At 38.7% G+C, this 7,714-nt stretch overlaps 1 pseudogene; it reads left to right on the top strand.

The window, feature by feature from the left end:
* Positions 1 to 6,275: 6,275 nt before the first annotated feature.
* LOC122749797 lies at positions 6,276 to 6,740 on the top strand (annotated as a pseudogene).
* Positions 6,741 to 7,714: the final 974 nt, after the last annotated feature.

The following is a 7,714-nucleotide window of genomic DNA, read 5'->3' as shown; positions in this document are numbered from 1 at the left end:
CCTAGCTGCCCCATGATGACATCTTTAGGGTAAAATTGAGGGGTGAAATGAATGCTCTGGTGGAGGGAGAAGGGCAGAGGTAGCATGGGGTAAAATCCCACATGAAAGAAACAGGAAAGGTCTTATGGAGTGGGGGAAGAGATGAGAGAAGAGCAGGACAGTAAATTAGCTTTACACTCATCAGAATAGGGTCAAAGTCCTTAATCTCATCAGAATTGGCTCAAGGAGGGAATATCATACACACTCAATTGGGTGGAGTAATCTATCTAATCCTGCAGGAAAAAAGGAGGGGAAGGGGAGAAGGAGGGATTGGCAAAAGAAGGGAGGCCATATTGGGGGAGGGGGCAATCTGAAGCAAATTCCTTTTGAGGAGGGATAGGGTGAAAGAAGATAGATAATAGAGTAAATATCATGGGGAAGGGAATAGTATGGAGGGAAACAGTTAACAATAATTGTGAAAAAGAGAAAAGGGAAAAATTTTACAAAAATATGTATAGCAACTATTTGTGGTAGATAAGAATTAGAAATCAAAGGAATGTTCATCAATTGGGGAATGACTGAAGAAGTAGTGGTATATGATTATAATGGAATATTCTTGTGGTATAATAAATGATAAACAGGATGATTTCAAAAAAACCTGGTAAGACATATGAATTGATGTATAGTGAAGTGAGCAGAACTGGGAGGATATTGTACACAGTGACAGCAGTATTGTTCTATGAGCAATTATGAATGACTTAACTATTCTCAGCAATAAAATGGTCCAAAGCAATCCCAAGGGACCAATGATGAAGCATACTATCCACTCCCATAGAAAGAACTGATAAAAAGAGCACTTGTGGATTGAACATATAAAACCTATACTAGATTGGTTGCTGTCTTGTGGAGCGGGGAGGAAATGAAGGTAGGGAGAAAAATTTGGAATTCTAAATCTTATGAAAATGAATGTTGAAAACTATCCTTATATGTAACTGAAAAAAATAAAATAAATATTTGTTGCCAGAAAACAAAACAAAAAAACAACATTTATAACTTTTATTCGTTGATCAAATTTATTTTTAAATGTATCTCTACCTCTTTTCTCTCCTCTACTCCGTGATGAGAAAATATTTATATTTACATTGAAAAGAAAATGACGTTTTGCAAAGCAATAAAAAACATCAAACATATACGAGAACACAAGCATTTTTCCATAATGCATCATGGATATGGAACAAAGAGAGAGTTGGTATATTGACTGTTTAACATCTATAAGATGGCCGATTGTTATGACAACCAAATATTGCATTTAGTTTTTTTTCATAATAATTACTATTTTCATTTGCAGTCATTGTGCATATTATTTTTCTGATTCTGTTTATTTTGCATCAGTTCAAATAATCTTCATATGTTTCTCAATTATCACCACTTCATGGAGTGAAGTAACATTTTATTATACTCATTTACCACAAACTATTTAGAATTTCCACCATCTATTTTCTTTCCAGTTCTCTGCTATTACAAAAAGTGGGGTAGTAAATATTTTGAGGTATATGATTATTTTGTTGCTATCTTTGATCTTATGGTATATTTTAAAAAGTAGCACCTCTGGGTCAAAAGACATGTACATTTTTGTCACCTTTTAAAAAATACAATGCAAAAGTGTCTTCCATAATGGTTCGACCAATTCATAACAATTTCTAATATCAAGAAAAACAAATTCCAATCACAGTAGGCAATTCTGCACTGACAAGAAATCAGAGAAAAGGATAGAAGAATATATTCTGAAAAGCAAAAGAGATCAGGACACAACTCGCAAATATCAAAACACCCACACAGGAGCCTAATCATTGATGATGAAAGATGAACATTTGATAAAGGAGAGATACCTGAATAATTCAAAAAAAAAAGAAAGAAAAGCAAAACAGATACCAGTAGAATTTATATACAAATACCTCAGATGAGAAAAGTAAATAAAGACAGCTAACAATGAAAGGTTAAATGACCAATAAATTTGCCCATTTACAGAGACTATTGAGGGTGGGGAACAGCTTAAGCAAGAAAGATAGCTATGAGATTAAACAATAACAACAATGTAATAACAACAAATGACCTGTTAAACATTTATTTCTAAAAGCACACAAGGAGATGAAAATAAAACCTAAATTTACCTAGGAGATTTATTGAGAAGGAAGAATTTTTGGACTGAATCCCACAAACTTTTTCCTCTACAAGTGAAATCTTTTTTTTTTTTGTGAGACTAAATTGGAAAATTAGAGTGTGTATAAAATGGGAGAGGGAAGGTGGAAAATGGAGAGAATGTGTGATTATAAATCTAATGATAAACAAACAAAAAAGGACAAATAACTCTTGATATGCCAGAAAGAGTCACTGTGCTGTGGCAACTAGGTGGTGCAGTTAATAGAGCACCAGGCCTGGATTCAGGAGAATCTGAGTTTAAATACAGCCTCAGAAACTTGACACTTACTAGCTGTATGACCCTGGGAAAGTCACTTAACCCCACTTGCCTCTCTCTCTCTCTCTCTCTCTCTTTCTCTCTCTCTCTCTTTCTCACACACACACACACACACACACACACACACACACACACAAGCAAACACACATCAAGTAGACACTGTAGAGGATTAGGGATGAGGTACCAAATAGAGAGATAAAAATGTGGTAAAAGAGAGAACTTAATTCATGGTAGAAGTGGATCGCATTAAGGATGTATTGCAGGATCCGAAGTATGCACAATTTTATAGTGCTTTGAGCATAGTTCCAGATTGCTCTCCAGAATGGACAGCAAAAGCTTTTCCATCATTTCCTCCAGCATTTGTCATTTCTGATAGGAGGGAGGTGCTACCTGAGTATCTTTCATTTTCCTTTTTTGAATCAATAGTGATTTAGAGAATTGCCTGTTCATATCATTTGACCATTTTTGAGGAACTTGAGGAACTATTCTTACTTTTTATAAATTTGATTCAATTCCCAAAAAAGTTGAGAAATGAAGCCTTTATCAGAGATATTTGTAAATATTTTGATTGATATTTTTGTCCATGGTACCTTTTAGTAAACTGTAGTTTCCTTGTCTCTTTCAATTAGGTCTAATTTTACTTTTGCTTTATCTGATATCATGACTGTGACTCCTGCCCTTTTACACTTCAATTTAACCATAGTAGACTCTGATACAGCCCTTCATTTCAATGCTATGTGTGCCTTTGTGTCCCATGTATCTCTTAAGTACAACATTATTTTTGATCCATTCTGCTAATTTCTTCCATTCTATGGGTTAGCTGCTCCCATTCACATTCACAGCTATGATCACTAGCTGTGCCTTTCCCTCCATCCGATTTTCCTGTTTATCCTTCTCTCTTTTTTATCCTGTCTCTCCTCAAAAGTCTGTCTTGCTTTTAGCCACTGCCTCCCTCAATTGGCCCACTCCCTTATCTCTTATAGTTTTCTCTTCCTATCTTCTTATTGAATGTTAATTTTCTATACACAACTAAATGAGTGAGTGTGTGGGTGTGTACATATACTTCCCTCTTTGAAACAATTCTGATGAGAGTGAGGTTCAAGCATTGATGTGCACCCATCCCACCACTGATTTCCATAATATAAAGCATCTTTCTTGGGAGATAGATTTAAACATACTTATCCGTTCCATTTAGAGGTTTTTACCTTTCAGTGTTTATTTAGTATTCCATGGATTTTATCTTTTTTCCCCCTCCTCATTCTTTTCATTTACTATTAGATTAATCTTGCTATCCTTGGTCTCCACATGTAGTACAGTGTGGCTATTCCACTGGATCTTAGATGAAAGTAAACTTTTTAGGCATAGTTCTGACAATAGATAACTTTCCAGCTTCTTTTTCTTTGGACAAAGAAACTTGTTCCTACTTACCAGGATCCATGAAGCCACATTTTCTTTCCTTCTTCCTCCCAAAGGTGATTCCTTTATCTAATTATAGACATTATTTTGTCAAGTCAACAAATATCCATGCATTTCTTAAGTTCTTACACTATCCTAAGCACTGGGGATACAAATAGGTTTTGTCCTTTGCACTCAAAAAGGACAAAATCACACCACAATGTTACAGCCAAGTCATAGTGTGTCTGACTGTGGCTGATCAGAACAATATGAGCTTGGAATGCTCCACCAGAGGTCAGGCACAAATAGTCCATGTAAACATTTCAGTTGTATTCTTTTGGGCATCTCATTTTTCTTTTGAGCTACTTTAATTCTGCTTTGCTCATGGAGCACAGCATCTTCTCTGATGAGGGCATGAAATGCTGGGTGGACTGTGCCAGTATCTCCTATGTAATGCAATCAATTATGAAGTTCTTAAAATAGACCTTGAGGGAGCAGCTAGGTGGCATAGTGAATAAAGCACTTGCCCTGTATTCAGGAGGACCTGAGTTCAAATCTGGATTCAGACACTTGACACTTACTAGTTGTGTGACCCTGGGTAAGTCACTCATTGCCCTACTAAAAGAGAGAGAGAGAGAGAGAGAGAGAGAGAGAGAGAGAGAGAGAGAGAGAGAGAGAGAGAGAGAGCTTGAGTGTCCTTTTATTGCTTTTTCTGAACTCCATGTGAATGCTTGCCTTCTGTGAGCTCTTCATAAATAGTTTTTTAGTCAAGTGTATGTTTGACATTCAAACAATGTGATCAGCCCATCAGAGTTGTGATCTTTTCAGCAGAGTTTAAATTTTTGGTAGTTTAGCTCTAGAGGGGACCTCAGTGTTTGGTATCTTTTTCTGCCAGGTGATCTTAAGAATTTTCCTAAGACAATTCAAATAGAAACAATTCAGTTCCTGGCATGCTGCTGGTATAATGTTCATGTTTCATAGGCATACAACAATGAGGTCAGCACAACAGCTCTGTATCCCTTCAGTTTGGTAGTTAGCCTAATATTTCTTCTCTCCCACACTTTCCTTCAGAGTCTTCCAAATGCTGAGCTAGCTCTTGCAATGCATGTGTCAAACTCATTATTAATGGGTACATTCCATGAAAGTATACTGCTGGGGGCGGCTAGGTGGTGCAGTGGATAAAGCACCGGCCCTGGATTCAGGAGTTCCTGAGTTCAAATCCAGCCTCAGACACTTGACACTTACTAGCTGTGTGACCTTGGGCAAGTCACTTAATCCCCATTGCCCTGCAAAAACAAAAAAAAAACCAAAACAAAAAAAAAAGAAAGTATACTGCCAAGGTAAATGAACTTACCCATAGTATTCAAAATTTTTCCATTTGCTAGAACTAATGGATCCACATAGAAATAATATAGTGCTGGCTGATGGAGCACCGGTGTATTTTTTATGTTAATTACTAGGCCCAAATTAGAACAAGCAGCATAGATTTGGTTCATACTTTACTGAGTCCTCAGCTTCATGTAACGATTGGAATAACGCCACCTGCTGGAGACCTACTGTAGAAGAGTTCCACCCATGAAGCGAAGGTCTTTGAGGGCAAGACCAGGAGTCTTTTCTTTGGCGTTAGGAAGTGACGCGGGCTAGTGAGAGGAGGAAGGAAGAGACTGGCGCTCGGTCTCATGCTCTTTCCTCTGGACTCTGGTGGAGAAGGGAGCTAGAAATGTGCTCTCCCTTTTTAATAGATAGGAATCTAGGCCTTTCTCTCTCTCTTTACCAAATTCTTATTCTCCTTAATAAATGCTTAAAAGTCTAACTCTTGCTAAAGCTTATAATTTATTGGCAACCACTCATTAGATATTTTAGACAGACTAGCTAGAATTTTAGCCCTTAACATTCATCTGCAAACAAAAAGCTCATGAACCAATACTTTCTCCACTTTAGTCTTGCCCTGTAGCCTTTCAAGTTGAATAATTTACCATCATCACCTTGATGTCATGTTTTTCCTCTATGAAAGCATTTGATACCATGGCTGAAAGCATCATACTAAAAAAGCATGGGAGCAAACATAGAGTTTTGTTTTACTCCATTGGTGACAGGGGAAGCACAAGAGTATTGTCCATGATCCAGAACCCAGGCAAGCATGCCATCATGAATTTGACATATGATATCACAAGCCCTTTCTGAATCCACACTGGCTTCTCAGGTAATTGACTATTTCTAGGTGAAGGACAGGCTATTAAGGAGGGCTCTGGCAAGAATCTTCCAGGCTGAGGGTGGGACAGGAATCCTGGCTCTTTGGGTGACTCCTACAAGTCACTTAACACCTTCGGTTACTCAGTGACCTCATGTGAAGACCATCAGTGGGCAACCCCTTCACTTGCGGTACTACCTGGGTCCTGAACATTTTACTAGGGAGACTGGAGAGATGGCAGGTCTACACCCTGAGAGTAAAAAGAGAGACCTTCCTCAGTGGATGACAGCCTAGGTGACAGATAAGAAATCAGTGCCAATATGGAGGCCAGCCAAGAGGAGAAAAACCATAGTGCAGACAACAAATGCATCATTGAGTCTTCCCCCTATACAGACTGTATACTTCATGAATGAAGCCAAATTGGTGGATGTTGCTCTGGATATCCTGGTTGAGTACCATAAACAGGAAAAGCCTTTGGAGCACACATTGCTGCTGGGGACTGATAAGGACCAAACCATGCAGCCTGGGTCCCCCTGGGCTTCTGAGAGCAGTAGTGATGGAAGGGAGGAGACAAATGAGGCCCCTCAGACAAGGCCCTCAGGCAAGCAGGAGGAGTCAGCCTCTGGTTATAAGAAGAACTCAAAAGTTGAAGAGGATGAGGATGCATTAAAATATGTGAGGGAGATCTTTTTCATTTGAGAAGAGAGATGAAGAATTCAGAGAACATTTTGGTTTGAGTATGTTGGGATGCTTCCTTGTCTCTAGTTGCTATGTTTGACCAGCAGGGAATGCAGTGCTGTACCCTGTGTCTCCACATGTATCCTTCAGTGGTGGGCAGTGAAATCAGAGCAGTCCAAGCTGGTACAGAACTGATGGTGTAGTAGTGAGCACTTAAGTCTGTGGCCAGGAAAGTCCTCACCGTTGTTATGGTCTTTTTACTTCAGTGTTAAGCAACTTAGGTCTGTGGCTCTGGAGACTCTATGGTCAGTTTATCCAGAGGGTAATCAGATTCTGGAAAAACTGACTCACACCAGTCAAGAGCATACAAGACTAATTAATGTATACCAGAGAGGAATTTAGAATGGACAGTGAGAAAGGGGACAGTTATCTGTTGTTGCAAAAATTTCTAAGTCCAAAGAAGAAAAGAAATAGCAAAATCTCCAAGCCATAGAAAATAGGTTTATTGAGAGTGTGTACCTGTCTCACAATAAAGCTACTCTTAGGTCTAAGACCCAAAGACCCAGAGTATAGGGATCCCAGAGGTTTTATACACCTACAGGCTCCTCCCATTGTACCGTCAGAGCATATGCCAAATTGTACAGAAAGAATAAATTGAAACATGGTCACCAATAAGCAAATCATCCACATGAGCATTCAGTGGCATGGACAGGATCACCAAATGTGACTAGCATTCAGCCAGCTTGCTGATCCAGCCCAGACTATATCACATATTGTGTCACAGAATGCTGTGGTTCTGAGTCTCAATGCTGATTGGGCCCTTCGGCTTAGAAGACTATTTCTAGTGTTGTGGTTAACCACAATGCACCTTTTAAAAAGGGACATTACAACCAAGCTGGTTTGACTCTTGGTGGAACATGTAACCACAATGGAGAGAGACAGTGGTAAAGAAACAAGTTTACAAGTACTACATTGGCTTAAGCCACTAAAGAATA

Source organism: Dromiciops gliroides, chromosome 1 (assembly GCF_019393635.1).
Source record: "Dromiciops gliroides isolate mDroGli1 chromosome 1, mDroGli1.pri, whole genome shotgun sequence".
In the NCBI taxonomy this organism is placed as follows: Eukaryota; Metazoa; Chordata; class Mammalia; order Microbiotheria; family Microbiotheriidae; genus Dromiciops; species Dromiciops gliroides.
This window is presented reverse-complemented; position numbering and strand designations above follow the sequence as displayed.